This window comes from Rattus norvegicus, chromosome 9, assembly GCF_021556685.1.
Source record: "Rattus norvegicus strain SHRSP/BbbUtx chromosome 9, alternate assembly SHRSP_T2T, whole genome shotgun sequence".
NCBI classification, from domain to species: domain Eukaryota; kingdom Metazoa; phylum Chordata; class Mammalia; order Rodentia; family Muridae; genus Rattus; species Rattus norvegicus.
The window spans coordinates 121,036,171-121,051,479 of NC_141542.1; the positions used below are offsets into that span (position 1 = coordinate 121,036,171).

Here is a 15,309-nt window from a genome sequence, read left to right on the forward strand (position 1 = left end):
CTGCAAAGAGAGAGGCTAAGTCAACACAAAGTGTAACTGGGAGCGTTTCTACCCAGACTCTTTATTTCCAGAATCATGACTCTGAGAATAAATGCCCAGATTATAAGCTGTGGCCCGTTCTCCAACCAGCTTGTAATTTATATAACCCGTTTACTCTAGTCTGTGTCTGCCACATGGTTGGTTATTTCTCCTCAGATTTATGCTTCTGGTTTCTTCAGCCTTTGGGGCAAATCTCCAGGTCTTGACTTTTTCCCAAAGTCCTATGTGTCTCTGCCCTGTGTTCCAACTTCTATTTCCTGCCTTAGCTAATAGCCCATCAGCTTTTTATTACAGGTGATGCTTACACAGACCTTGGAAGAGATTCTATATCTCCCGCTTATAGTTCAATAAAAGGCCCTTTCTCTAATATCACTAAACTTCGTACCTTAGGAACAACTGTGAAATCCAACAGGTAAGACTGCATTTACAGTGTCCAGCCTGACTGTATTTAGCCACCTTAGAACAGTATTCTAATATTATTCCTATCTTGGCAGTTGAGTTTGGCTTTCTGTAAATAAATTATTTTCTATTTATTTACATGCATATTCTATTATATTCTATGCATTTATAAACCAAAGAATATCTCCTTAGGCCTTAAAACATTTCCTCAAATCTTAAGTAATTTAAGGTTAAATGTCCTTAGTCTTCAACCCCATCAGAGACCTGAGGAGTAAAATGGCCTGCGTATGCTAGAAGTACAGATCATGAAGCTCCAAATCTATAGCTGGACAGTTGACTGCCCAGACAGTCACGCAAAGTGTGCAGGAGTCTTTGCAGCATCCATCTTGAGCCTTCCAGCCCAGAATATCTGACAGACTTTTCTGTGAAGCAGGAGTTGTGACAGATTGCTTACCTTGTCTTGGCAGAGCTTGGCCAACGACTTCCCTGTGTCTTATTTGTCCCCGCCTTAGACTGCATTCTGTCTCCATCCTACAAGGACTAAAATTTCGCATTACATAGGTACAGTACATTAAACAAGAGTTGAATGCAGCAAAACAGAATCCTCCATCTGCATCGAGATACAAAGCCCAGGCCAAATGTAAAATTATTTGGCTTGTTGATGTTCTTTGGTCTAAAAGTAGATTCCATAATCTACACTTGTATTCTTATGCATGCACACATACATACATACATATATACATACATACATATGTATATACATATGTGTGTGTGTGTGCATTGCTATTATTTTTATATTCCGGTTTTCTTTTCACACATTCTACCCATGTTTCCACCTGAACATTAGTTAGGAGACAGGAAAAGGAATAGAAGAAAAAGGAAGAGGAAAAAAAGAAATCACTGAGTCTAAACTCCTTTCCTTTGTTTCCACCCTAATCAGGAGCATTGACAACTTTTACCCAGGCCCCCTTAAAAGATGGCAAACATATACTACCTTATAAATAAGCAAAATCACCCACCCCATCCTTTTGTGAATAGGGTGTCATTCTCTGCACATCGCTTCCTGCCGTTTGGTGGTATCTTTTACCTGTGGGTGCCCAAAGAATTGGAATCTCGGCCTGTGTTAAGAAAGCTGGCTATAACTTTAGTTGTCCAGTCTCTGACTTCTGAGAAAGTGTGGGGCTTGAATCAAAACATTCATGGGACAGTCTGAAGGGCTGGACCAACTAGAACCAGCAGCTTTGAAGTTGATGTAGAAGGGGATTTGATGAAATGGCTTTGGCTGCAGTCTGAGGCTGAGCCTAGCAGGTTGATAGAATGAATATGTCTCAGGGTCATAGTATCATACTCAGCACCCTGACAGCAGATCTTCTCATGGCTTCTTTTACTTCATTGGTGACTGTAAGTATACAGACTCCTATAGGTAATGTACGCTTTTGCATGAACCACACACTGATGGGGTACGAGGTGTGCTCAATCGGTTAAGGAGGATTTGATGAGCAGGTAAAGTTTTGGTTTTTCTTTTAAATGTAATCTTGGACTGTATAACCAAAGTTTAATGTGAGTTTTCACACATGCCATTTTGAATGGCGTGGATCTGTCCTGAGGAGTCTGTGGCCAACAAGATTTACTGGCCATGCTCACCCGAGGTCTTGGCTGGAGACTTCTTCACGTCTCTGTCCGTCGAGTGCTGTTCCCATGTAGAGGGATCAGACAATCACGTTACCCTTTTGGTGACGTGATTACTTTCTTTTTGTCTGTAGTCAGGATCTTCAGGAGTTTTCTCCCAGTTAACTCTGACATTTATTAATTTTGAAGGACCCGACAGTTTCCCTTTTCCTGTTGAAGCAGGAGCATATTCTTTTCCTTGATGCCCCACATTTCTTGCCTTCTATTCTGAGGTTATCAGATATTATTCTGATCTGACTCGGAGTCCTTTCTAAGACCTAGTGCTTTTTAGCTGGTGTTTTATCTGCCTCTTTGGCATTTAAAACATTTAAACCCAATGAAACAGTATGCAATCTATCCTTTGAGAGATCCCATATTCCTCCTTTGTTGTATGAGCCCTTCCTTTAAAGTCCTGTGAGAGCTCTCCATAATTGTTCCACCTGTAGGTTGGTAACGTACTTCTGTGACGTTTTCTATGCCACGATGTCTTTAAAACTGTGTAAGGGATACACATGTTAAGGCATCATCAGGTCGAGTTTGCGAAGGCATTTCCCAGATAGCCATCATGGGTAATAAGTGTAGAATTTCAGAATCATCCTTTGCAGAATTCAAGGCAGAAGCCGTGTGGAAGTCTGAATGTATAACCAGTGTATGATATATCAACATACGTGCATGTTTTAAATTTTTGAAATCTACAAAATGAGACACGTAATCTGTTATAGGATGCTGCTTTAATGTGTCATGTTTAAGCAGTATCTGGATTCTTGACTGAGAATATTAAGTCTGTATTGGCAGCCATTTTCCTTCCTCAAGCCTTTATGCATTTTTCTCTTCTGGAAATAGTTTCTGCTCTCATTCTAGGTTCCGGATCAGAACCTTTCAAGACTCTTTATTCTGATTTAAAGTTTCCTCTCACCTTTGTTCTGTGGCCTCTGACCTAGCGTTCCACCTCCCATCCCTCTCTTAGTTACGCCTGCTTTATTCTGAACTTAAAAGTTGTTCTAGAAAACTCCAATCACTCCTGCACATAGTCACTTCTTGCTCACAGTCAAAACAGTAGTATATGTAGTCCTTCTGCCTTTCTGCCTTTCTGCAGGCTGCTGAGGCCAGCACATGTCTCTGGCTGCTGGCTACCATCTCTGCTTGGTCCAGCAGACTGCCGTTGGCAGTTAGGGGCTGGAGCTGCTCTATGCCCTGTATCTGTTGCCCTCTCTGGGAAGGTAGATCAGGCTCTCAGAATTCCAGTGCACTGTTTTTGTCTAGGGGCCATTGCAGGCTCCTCCCATAGGCGCATGCTGGGTTCTGACAGGCCCAGGCTGCTCAGTTGCTCTGCTGCACCAGGGAAGTGCATTAAAGCTGTGGCCTGAGAGAGACCTTTGATCAGCACTGCACCCTCCAGCTGTATGGGCTCAGTACTCACCAATTAGAGGAGCAGCACCCAGGAGCTGCACTGAGGGGCCAGTAGAAGAGCCCTTTCCTCTCAGTAAGTTTTCAGCAAGTTTTTAAAAGTATTGTTGTTGCTATGGTGATGGTGATGGTGGTGGTGATGGTGATATTTTATTATAGCTTGTGACTTCTGCATTGCCTCTCTGTGGTTTACTGCTGCTTGCCTGGGAAGTTGTTTTGCAACCAAGATTTCTCAGGCTCTAAGCCTGGATTCTAACCTCACATTCAGTGTGCCATTAGTAACCGCTGCCTTTTCTACCCACCATCTCTGTCATCAGAATTACAATGCTGAGACTTATTTATGAATAAATGCCCAGGCCGTAAGCCCTGGCTCATTCTCAGGCTAGCTTGTACCTTTCATAACTTGTTTCTTCTAGTTAATGTCTGCCACTTTTCTGGTTACCTGTCCTCAGTTTCAGGAGTCCAACATCTTCAGATTTCAGGGCCAAGCTTCTGCTCTTGTCTCAGTCCCAGAATCCTCCCTCTCTCCCCCTACCCCTTCCCTCCCTTCCTCCCTCCACTCTCTCTGCTGGTGGATCTCCCTTCTATTTCCTGCCTCAGCCAATCGGATGACTACTTATTGGCAGGAGATGCTTCTACGGAGACATAGGAGAGTCTCTCTACAAGGGAGTTTTGTCAACACCACATTCACAGGCTTCTGATTTTGGGACCTGGAGGAAGAAAGGCAGAAAGATTCAAGACACCAGGAGCTCTTGGCCCTCTCTAACTTGAATTTTTTTTTTTTTTTTGGTTCTGGCCAACAATGTTGCTTCCAGTGTATATTAAAGGGCATCATTAGATGTGGAATGCCCGGAAAGGTGGCAGCCGCAACTGGAGTCTTGTAGGCATGTGGATACTAGTCTTAGAAGCACCGAGGTGTCTTAGCACACCCCTCTCCAGGCTCCTGTCATGCCTCTTCGCCTCACAGGGTCCTGCCAAACAACTAAGTTGACTCCTTACAGATAAGAGAATGGATTTTTAGCTCTCCCTTGTGACCTTGGGTGCTGGCTTGCTCTCAGATGGTTTTTCAGGAAATGTCAGGACACCTCCCGAAGAACTGCCTCAGTGTCTTGTCTGCTTCTGGGAAAAATGTGTTTTCTTTCCCAGTTCTTACTTCCCTGAGACACTGCTCTGACTGTGGGACAGGATCTCATGCTCAACCAGAGGTCACGCTCAGGTTTGTCTTCGCGTCATTGACTAGCTCATAAGGACTTGGGAGACTAAGGGACCCAATAAAAGATCCACTCTGTCCTGATCCAAATCCCTGGTCCTCCTCATAGTCTCCTTCAGAGTCAGGACCTGCTCCCCCTCAAGCAATGGACTAGGGTGTTGCATTTTTCCTCCCCTGCAAATGCATTGTTCATTCTCTTAGTGTAATTGTAGACTCCGACGATAGCTTAAGCCTCGTCTTAGAAGCTTGGAGCCTCCACATGCTCCTATCTAGGCCTAGAATGTTTTCAGCCTCTAAGAATTTCTTGGAAGTAGCTCACCCCTTCTTGGTTCTTCCTCTTTATAAACTCACCCAGGAAAACTGCTTCCTTGTCATTTCTCTCTCTGCACTGCTCTCTTTTAAGTAGCTCTTTTTCCTCTCTCTTCTTGTGCGAGTGAGGCGTATATGCTTGTGTTAAATTTCTCTTAGATTCATCACTTCGTCTGCCACTCAATTAGACGGAACTGTTAAACCTGATGCTACTTTCTGCACTTACTTTACCTTCTCTGTTGTGATTAAAGGTGTGAACTAAGCTTGAGCCATACCACAACTAGGAACACATTATTCAAGAAAAATGCGCAGTCTCTGGTTTCAAGGTTTAAGAGTTTAATCAAATATCCCGCAGCAATCCATGTGCATGGGACTGCCTTCGGCTGTTTGTTGTCCCAGTTTGAATTCTAAGGCTGTGATCAACGCCAGGTCAAAAGCCTTGGTTAGGGAGGAAATGGTCGGTTTAATTGGCATCCCAGTGAAACCCTTCACTGAGGAAGGTCAGGGTAAGGAGTCAAGCAGGATCAGAGGCAAGAAAAATGGAAGAAAGTTACCCACTGACTTGTTCTCCCTGGCTTCCTCAGCTTGCCTTCTTGTATGACAGAGAACCACTGCCTAGGAGTGGTGCTGCCCACAGTGGTCTTTATGGAACTCCTCAGGTACCAAGAAAATAGCCCATGGATGTAAGCACAGGAAGAAAAGTGGAGGTAATTTCTTAGTTGAATTTTTTTCTCCTCGTGTCTCTGTGTCAAGTTGACAAAACCATCCAGTTCTCTTGCCTTCTCTCAGTGTAAGTCTACTTCCTTCCAAGGTGCAAAGATATAACCAAGGCCACCCCAACTTTGCTTAGAACCCAAGGCTTTAAGAGCACAGAATTTCCCACTGATATTCTGTCCCTCCTCCAACTCCTTGAATTGAATCTAAGGTAAATCGACTCAGGGTCCTGACTTAAGCCTCATTTGAGGAGGGGACCTGTGAATGTACATCTTTAGGTGGACAACCCCACCACCTGCTGTGCTGTGTGTGAGGGTCTCTGCACCGGTGCAGAGGTGTCTCATCCCCTAATTATGGATAAAGGTGGCTGACTAGAGACTAGGATTACACACAACCAGTTAGTGGTTTCATTCGGCACTCAAATGTCTACAAGTCAGACATTAAGTGTGGATCATGATCATAACAGAAACAAAGACAGAATGTTAGGCGGACAGCAAACCTCAAAAAAGATCACCTCATCAATTGCATCCACAACCATGCAGTGCTGAGAATGAACCCTTCAGTCGTGGGACTCCTTGAGTGCTCATTAATCTCACCTGTGCCCTGTCACTCAGCCCTTTGAGAGGATGCAGAGCTCAGCAGATGTGGAAGGCTGAACCAGTGCTCCAGCTGAGTCAATGCCTGTAATGACACTGGGCCTCTGAAAGTGTCCTGGAGAAACATCAGGAAAAGGACTGGTAGACAGAGGTTGGGTTCTCTGAGGCGACAAGTTTGGATGTGTGTGTGTGTGTGTGTGTGTGTGTGTGTGTGTGTGTGTGTGTGTGAACGTGTGCGTGTGCCAGTGTGAGTGCGAATGCACATATGTGCGTGATTTCTATGTAGGCCCATTCCATGGAGTCCAGACATCCTGACTTTGGTGAACGTGGCTAAGGCACAAGAAGACAGAGCATCCCAGAGCTCCCTAACTTCCTGCAAAAAAGAAAACCAGAGACTGGTTGGCTCCAACCTGGACAAGGTCTCAGAAGCAGTTTTCCCTACCTAACGCGTGCTCAGGGAATGCACTCACTAGAGGATAGCAGCCAGGACGGAGCTTTCACTCTGGGCTTGATGTCCCAGGTGCCACAGTCTGAGATAGACAGACACATTCCCTGAGGTTCAGATTCCAGATCAAGGTGAAAGCAAGCAGAAAGGCAGAAGACAGGAACAGAGGGCAGCTGGCTCCTGTGTTCTCCAACCTAGGGACTGTTCCCCTGTGGGCACTGGGCCTGAAGTATCCTCGGAGCCCAGGACTGGGACAATGCCCTCAGCTCTCCCAGTTGAAATAGGAACATCTGGGCACATGTGGCAGGCGGTCCTTTGACAGCGCTTTTCCCGTTTGTCTTGCCATATGTGGCCAAGGGGCTCCTTCCAGAGAGAGGGAAGTTCTGGCAGATCACTATCAGGAGCATGAACCCCAAGCATCAATCACAAGAAGTCAGGTCAGCAAAGGTCGTGCTCCCTTGTTGAAAGTGTGCAAGTCTGCTCTTACAGGGTAGCCAGGTGAGCCTTCCCACTGGTTACCTTCAGGGAGGCGTTGACTCTTCCTGGCTTGTGTTTCCATCCTGTGGTCTGACCCAGTCACCATGTTACCTGTTGTGGCTTGCCATCTGCATGTCTTGCTTGGTTTCAGTCTCTGGAAAGCTGCAGACCTTGTATCCCAGATGTCTCTGTAGCCGAAGTTTTTGTGGAACAGTATCTGAGGTTGTAACCACTGAATACTGCGAGTGGTTAGGGCGTGGATATCAACCAAGGAGCATGGTAGAGGCAGGGTCATTCCTGAGGCAAATCTGACTCTTGCTCCTGGCATAGCAGCTGGCCTGAACAGCACATGTACTGTTGTTTCTCTGGCAAAACAATTGGGTGGGCTGAGGAAACACTCTAGGCCAGGTTGTTCTTGGTCCTAGATTGTCTACAATTGTCTCTCCTGGTCCTAGATTCTCAGTCCTAACACTCAGGAAGAAAGCCCCTTTGCGTCAAGTAGAAATTCAATGAGTTGTAAAAAAAACCCACCGCAACAACAATAATCAGATCTATGGTTGATCAAAGTTCGCACAGGCTCAACTCAGGCAGCAAGGTCTGCAGTGTGGGACACATGTTGGTCTCGTACCCTCTCCTCTGGCTTCACTTTGAGGTCACTCTGCTCTGTGCTGCAGTCAGTTCTTTCATTTCTCAAAAGTGATCATTTGGACACTTCAGTGCCACTTTCTAGAACAGTGAGTGTCCTTTTTTGGGAAGTCTTTCCTGCTAAAGACCTACGTAGTATTTAGTCAGAGCCTAACTGGTTCTTCTTGGGGGGAACGTCCTGACAAATCACTGCATGGTAAAGTGCAGTTCATCAATAGCTACTCTTGAAGCAGAGTGGGGCCATCTGAAGAAAGGGCTCACGGTTGAGAGCTTGGACTGTTTTTGGAGATGATCTCCTTGGTTCCCAGCACTCACGCCCAGGGACTAACAATCATGAGTCACTCCAGCTCCTAGGTGATCCAGAGACCTCTGCTGGTCATCATAAGTGCCTGCATGTACATGCATAGCTTACAGAGACATAGAGAGAGAGAGACAGAGAGAGACAGAGACAGAGAGACAGAGGGACAGAGACAGAGACAGAGAGAGACAGACAGAGACAGACAGACAGAGACACAGAGAGATAGCGACAGAGAGGCAGAGAGGAAGAGAGGCAGAGAGGCAGAGAAACTAAAAATAATGTTTTGAAAAAGGAAATAAACATTTAATTGGACATTGTACAAAGAAAGACAGCAGTTTAAATTTTATGTCACTCTGAGTGCCATGGTGAGAACTCAGGCCATCCCATGACAATCCGAGGACAAAAAAAAGAAAGTAGGGGCTACTATTCATATCCACTAAAGTAACCTTGGTCCATGCTGTAGGGACATATTTAATCAATGTGCAGAAGATAACCCACAAGTTAATCTGGCATTTGAGTTTATCCTCAGTAAGATCATATGGGTGTGGTGTCAAGACCGCGCAGTGGTTATGTGCACTGGCTGCTCATGCAGAGGCCCCAGGTTGGAGTCCCAGCACCTACAGTGTGCCTAACAAACTCTTGAAACTCCAATACTAACGGATCAATGCAAACAGGACAACAATGTATTCTCCTACCTATGAGCTGGACTAGGGACACGAGAACATCAGACCCTGGGTCCGGTCTTCTGACCATTCCCAGAGTGTGTCAGGAAAGGAATTTTTTCCTATGATTGGATATTTTTATTTACATTTTAAATATTATTCCGTTTCCCAGTTTCCCCTCCAGAAACCCGATATCTCATGCCCCCGCCCCCTGCAGCTCTGAGGGTGCTCCCTCACCCATCCACCCGCTCCCTCCCACCCCTTGCCCTGGCATCCCCTACTCTGCGGCATCGATCTCCTGCCATTGATGCCCTACAAGGCCATTCAGAAAGTGTTTTGACTTTCAGATTTCAGATTTCTTGCTCTTAGAAACCAAATCAAACCTTTCACTTCAGCAGTCTTATCAAGGATGGTACTCTGTGGTCATCTAAGCCAGGCCCCTCCCTCAGCTCCTCTTGCTCCCTATTTCCTGGTCGACACTTCCTCTGTGGTGTGAAGGAGCAGTAGGGGCTGAGAAAGGATCTCAGTGTCACCCTTAGACTCTGCCCTGTGCTCACACACGGAGAGGAATTAAGATTCACCTAAGAGTTGTCCAAGAGCACACACTTGGGCCCCACCACAAAGAAACATAGATCAAAGCTGACGTGGGCCCAAGGTATTGAACCCTGACTCACCAGTGCTTGCCCAGTGAGCATTTTACACACTTCACTATGTCCCTAGGACTGGAGCCAGAGCCACTAAGGGAGTGGCAGGATGTGGAGTGCAATTACAGCCAATGGTATCCTCAGTGTCAAGCCAAGTAGCTGCAGGGAAGCCTCCCCAGAACGCTGGGTGGGGACAAGATCCAGCAAGGAAGGCTTCCTCAGGGAAAACTGTTCCCAAGAGTATTACAGATCATAAGACAGATGCACTCGGATGATTCTTGGTGAAATAGCTCATGCACTTTTTCCCTTGTGGACAGAGGCCTCCTCCACATTCCAGGAATGGACTGGGATCCAGGGGTAGATGCTTCTGTTTGGCTCAGTCTTGAGAGGTTGGGATGCTTTATATGCATGGGGGAGGGCCTCAGGTGTTGTCCCAAGTGACATGATCCTTCTAGTGGAATGTTTTCGTCACTTGTTCTGAAACCAGTAGGCCTTGACCTGAATTGGAACTAATACCTAGTGTTCGCAATTATGAGAATTCCGAGTTTTTTGTTTTTGTTTTTTAACTAACTTCATTGCCCAGTCTTCTGTCTAGTGTCAACCCCCACTGTCCCACACAACAAAAACCAAAGCATCTAATCAATACTTGGGGTAGTGAACTGAAGAGAAGGCCCTCAAAAGAAGACCCACAAAGGTAGACACTTCAACAAATGCTCAGCATCCTCACCATCCCGGGAAGGGAATTATGGTGTTTGAGGTGACAGGTCCCCCCTCCACCATGACTGGTAACGAGGAAACCAAGGCCAACATATGACAGGCAGGACAGGGAGAATCATGGATGCTCACACACTGATGTTGGGAAGTGAGACCGGGAAAGTGACCCTGGATGCCAGCATGAAAGTTCCTCAGAACAAGGAAAAGGGGACTGCTGTCTGATCCGTCAATGTAAGGCAGGGATCCTCAGACATCCAGGCTCATGGTTGCCCTGTTCACTATGGCTCAGAAGGGAACCGACAGGATGAGCACAAACATGTGGGAGGGGATGAGAAATCAGCAACACTGACGCATCATTACATGTGAAGGAAATTGAGATAAGCAGGACATGTGTCGACATTGAGATCAAGATGCTAAGTGAAATAAGCCAGTCTCAGGAACAGAAATGTGTGTGTGTGTGTGTGTGTGTGTGTGTGTGTGTGTGTGTGTGAATGCCTGAGAGTGTCTTGCTCAACTGTTTGTGTGCCTTTGTGTTTCACTCTTAAAACAATAAACGTACGAGTGGACCAGTTCTGAGAGGGGAACACAGGTATTGTGGGCGAGAAGAGGAGGCACCGAATGTAATGTGTATGACACAACATCGCAGTGAGGAAATAGCTGGGCTTGGAAGGAAACCCATTATGAGGTTCAGGAAAGTGAACAGGCCACTGGGAAGAGGATGGAACTATGGTGTAATCCATGCATAGGTACACACAAACTTCCATGCACACACGCAAACACAAGGAGCACATTTCGTTCAATTGGTTTTCAAGAAGAAACCTAAAATACAACATAATTAAAAAAAAAAAGAAACCAGGGCTAAACGAGAGCAAGGATATAATGAGGGTAGGTGTGTTAGCCTAAAGACCATACAACATCCCAAGATTCCTCAAAAATAAAAGGCTTACTGAGTAGCAAACAATGTAAAGTAAAATATGCAAACACGGCAAAGCCTGAGGCAGAGACAACAGAACTGACTGAAATCTCCAAGGCCAGCCAGGCTAATATATGACCCAACAATATCAATGGGGACTGTAGAGCAGCAGGGTGGAAGGAGAGAGCTCACCATCAACACTTCCCTCTAACCCTGACCCTTACTGTGCGTGCCCAGCACACCAATGCACATACACACATGAAGAAATGCACGTGTGCACACACATGTACACAGAACCACAGCCACACAAGCAAAGGTAATTAAAGAGTAAAAGCTATAATCAAATTCATACTGATCAGACATGCTAGTGCTCATGAAGGGGTGGTGTGTTAGACAGGGAAAGGTGACTGGTGTGGGGGATGAGAGTTCCTTCAGGCACAGCTACAAGTTTTGAAAATCTCCTGGAATCATGTTTGCAATGCGTGAGATAATCATACCAATGGCTGTTGAATTCTTAGCATATATTAAAAAGTTCCCAAGTTGTACTCTACAAATCCCTGCGTTGTATGGGACAAAAAGTTTAATAAAATCGTTAATCCTCCTTCTCAGCTCTGTGTGGAGCACTCCTTAGGTTGGACGCCCTCGCCTCCGGCTTTTAGCAGAGATATCTAGAGCCCCCTCCGACAGCCTCTATCCCCCGAGGCAGGAAGACAGTACAAGCTAGGAAGAACCTTGGAACCCTCCAGGACCCAGGAAGCAGAAGGGCAGCACACCAGCAAAGCTGCATAACAGAACATGGGAAGCGCAAAGTTGGCCAAGAAGAGAGCTGGTCAGGGAGAGGAAAAGTTTCTCCAACCCCGACCCGAAGGAACATCATGGGCTGTAGAATTTCTCTCGGGCAGAAGGAGGGACATGAGCCCATCACACAGTGGAAAGGAACTGTGCTGGATCAGGTGGCTGTAAAGACCTCTCTCCACCTGCTGAAATGCGATGGCATTGACCGTGTCTGTGGACTAGAATTTAACAAAGACAAGAGGGTACTGTGCCTTAAAATTCCTTCTGACAGGGTAGCATCATCCCAAGTCACTGACACCAGCCTTCTTGATGCCATCATTGGCAAAGCAGTGGAACATGTATTTGAGGGTGAGCATGGCGATGAGGGTGATTGCAGGGGCATGGTCCTGGGCCAAACTCCTATCTTGGATGCCAGCTTTTATATAACATATGAGAAAGATCCTGTGCTGTACATGTACCAGCTTCTAGAAGACTATATAGAGGGCGACCTCTGTATTTTGGCAGGGTGCAGAAAGCTGCCTCTTTTAGACATCAACCTTGAGCTTATGGATGCCCTGATAGGCAAACATGTGGGATACACCAAAGACGATGCCTCCAAGAGAATTGGCGTGGTCATAAACCAGGCTGAAGCCGAGCCCAGTGTGTACTTAGTTAAGTTTGAAGATATTGTTTGTGACTTGGCAAAACACTTCTAAGCATTTCACAAAGCGTCAAACAGCCGTATAAATAAAGTTAAAGTTTTAATTTTTTGGAAATAAAGTTGAAATTGTATTTGCTAAGAAATACATTCATTAATTATAGAAATAAGTAGAGCATTTCATTAAATGTGGGAAATCGAACAGTAATCAAACTAGGACCTGGGTCCTGTGGGTATAATTGGGTGTCTCAACTCTGCAGCCTGCTCCATGGATTGCATCTGGACTGCTAAGCCCGGTGCGGGGAGTTCTGACTAGCAGGAGAGCTGCCAGTTCATCTGTTTCCCTTCTCTGGCTTCCTGGAATCCTACAAAGTCAATGGCTTGCCCTTAAGAACACAGCAGCTTGGGCGGTGCGGCTGGTACAGGCCTTAGCTTAGGTCCAGCAGTCAGGAAGCAGAGGCAGGTGAAACTCAGAGTTTGAGGGCAGCCTGGTCTACAGAGGGAGTTCCAAGACAGCCAGGACTACACAGAGAATCCATGTCTCAAAACAAAACAACCAGTCAGCCCTCTGAGGGGTTAGGGAGAGGGTATAGGTTCCTAAGGGTATGTCCATAGGGTCACCTGACTCAGGCTGCTCTCCTGAGCTGCTGAGGAAATGAAGGAAAGTCACATTGAAAGTGAAGCTGGGAACAGCTGGGAACTCTAAGTGTGCCTGTGGCTGCCAGGAATCTCAGGCTGTTTAATTGGTACAGCACGGGAGGAGGGGTTAGCTAGCCTGGGTGGGAGGTGTCTGTCCATGATCAGTGTCAGGCTGTAAACATCAGGGGGAGAAACCACACTGGCTAGAACTTGCACGCACTGATCAGTCATTCAGCCACACTCATGACTGGACTCCAGAGCAAAGCTGTGCTCTTCACCCGGGCACGTAAGAGGAACGTCCTTCCCAATTTAGGATGAGACACCCGGTCTCTGAGTCCTAGTTAAGCCAAGTGCATGTCAAAATAGACTGCAACAGGACCTCACCCATTCAACTTTCTCCTGGTCCCTGCAGGTTAGGGACCATTTCACTGACAGGAGTGAGGAGCAGTCAGGGCCTCTCTCTGCCTAGGGCTCTCTGTAGCAGGCAGGTCAGAGTCATAGCTTCTCTCAGGCTGTGCCACACACATCCACTCCACCTAGTGAGCACTGAGTTCCAGTGCAATCCACCAGGCTCTCACGTCTGCCTCAAATAGGTCCTGAGAGCTACAAGGGACAGCCAGCTGCTTCTGAAACTTAAGACATTCTACCTGAGTTCCCACCTCTGGTGACATGTCACCTGGTCCTAGTCCTGCTCTTTCCATTTGTATGGTGACCATTGACCCTGTGCTGGTCCATTTGTCAACAACACAAGCAGGAGACATCTGAAAGGAGGGAAGTGTGATTGAGAGAATGCCTGCATCACATAGCCTACAGGAATGATGTGGTGTCTTCCTCAGTGACAGGTATGGGAGGATCATAGCCCTCTGGAGGATCCGCCACTACTGGGCAGCATGTCCTGAGAAGGACAGTCAGGTTAGCAAGACAGTCAGCAGCCCTCCTCTGAAGGCTCTCTTTCACTTCCTGCCTCCAGGTTCCTGCCCTGATGGAGTTCCTGCCTTGACTTCTCATCAAAGACGGCCAAGGATCAGGACACATGAGCCTCATAAAGCTTGTGTGCCCTGTGTTGCTTTTGGTCATAGTGTCTGCCACATCGATGCAAAGTAGCCTACGACACACTTGTATTTTGTACACTGGTCCTCATCAGGCAGTGGATGTTCCAGGACAGAGAATGAAGAAGGAAGGGAGGCTGATAGGCCCGCCCCCTTGCAGAAAGGGGATTGGTGGATAGCACTCTGGGGGATGGGCAAACCCTAACTGCCACAAACTGTTGTTTAACTTACATTAACTAGCCCAGAGCCCGAGATGAGGTATTCAGATACTCTGCCTTTATCTCTACATGACATTTCTCACTTTGGGGCGGGGTGGACTCAAGACCTCTGTGTAACCCTGGTATCCTCGAACTCCCTCAATAAGACAAGGCTAGCAGTGAACTCAGAGATCCACCTGCCTCTGAGTCCCGGGTGCTGGGATTAAATGTGTGCACCTCCCCCCACAAGGCTTCCTCATGGCATTTCTAACAGTTCAACCTCCAAATGTGGCGAACACAGTGACCACCCCCAGGAGCCAGGCACAGGGAAGGCAGGAGATGGGAAGCAGGCCTGAAGCCTAAGGGAACAAAGTTTCAGGTGGGCAGGAGGAATTGTCTCAGACACTCTACACAGCAGGGTGATGGTCGGCCTGAAGCGATATCCTAAGATGTTCAGAGCAACTGCAGGCTTCCTTTGCCCCTGGGATCTTAGGAGACGGCGTGGAGACCCCTAACCCCCGGGATTTGAGGGAAGTGGGAGGGAATGAGCCAAGTTTGGATTCTTCCCAGAGTTAAGTCCTAATGTCTCCATAGTCTGTGCCCAGGCCCCAGCCTGTTGGCCTCCACAGTTGGGCAGTATTAAGGGGCAGTATTGAGGCTCCAGTTGACCTGGCCGGTGTTGCAGGTTCTGCACTGGATAAAAGTCACCGAGAATGCTGACTTGGGAAAGAATAACAAGGTGACCTGAGGAAGCAGACATAGCAGTTTTCTTTCCCTTTCCAACAGCTGGACTAGAAATGAATCCAAAGCAGGTACATAGGAGTCCTTTGGTTGCCCCAAAAGAAACAAAAA

At 46.8% G+C, this 15,309-nt stretch overlaps 1 pseudogene; it reads left to right on the forward strand.

The window, feature by feature from the left end:
* The first annotated feature begins 11,920 nt into the window (after positions 1–11,920).
* Positions 11,921–12,648, forward strand: LOC148003887 (spindlin-2-like; annotated as a pseudogene).
* Positions 12,649–15,309: the final 2,661 nt, after the last annotated feature.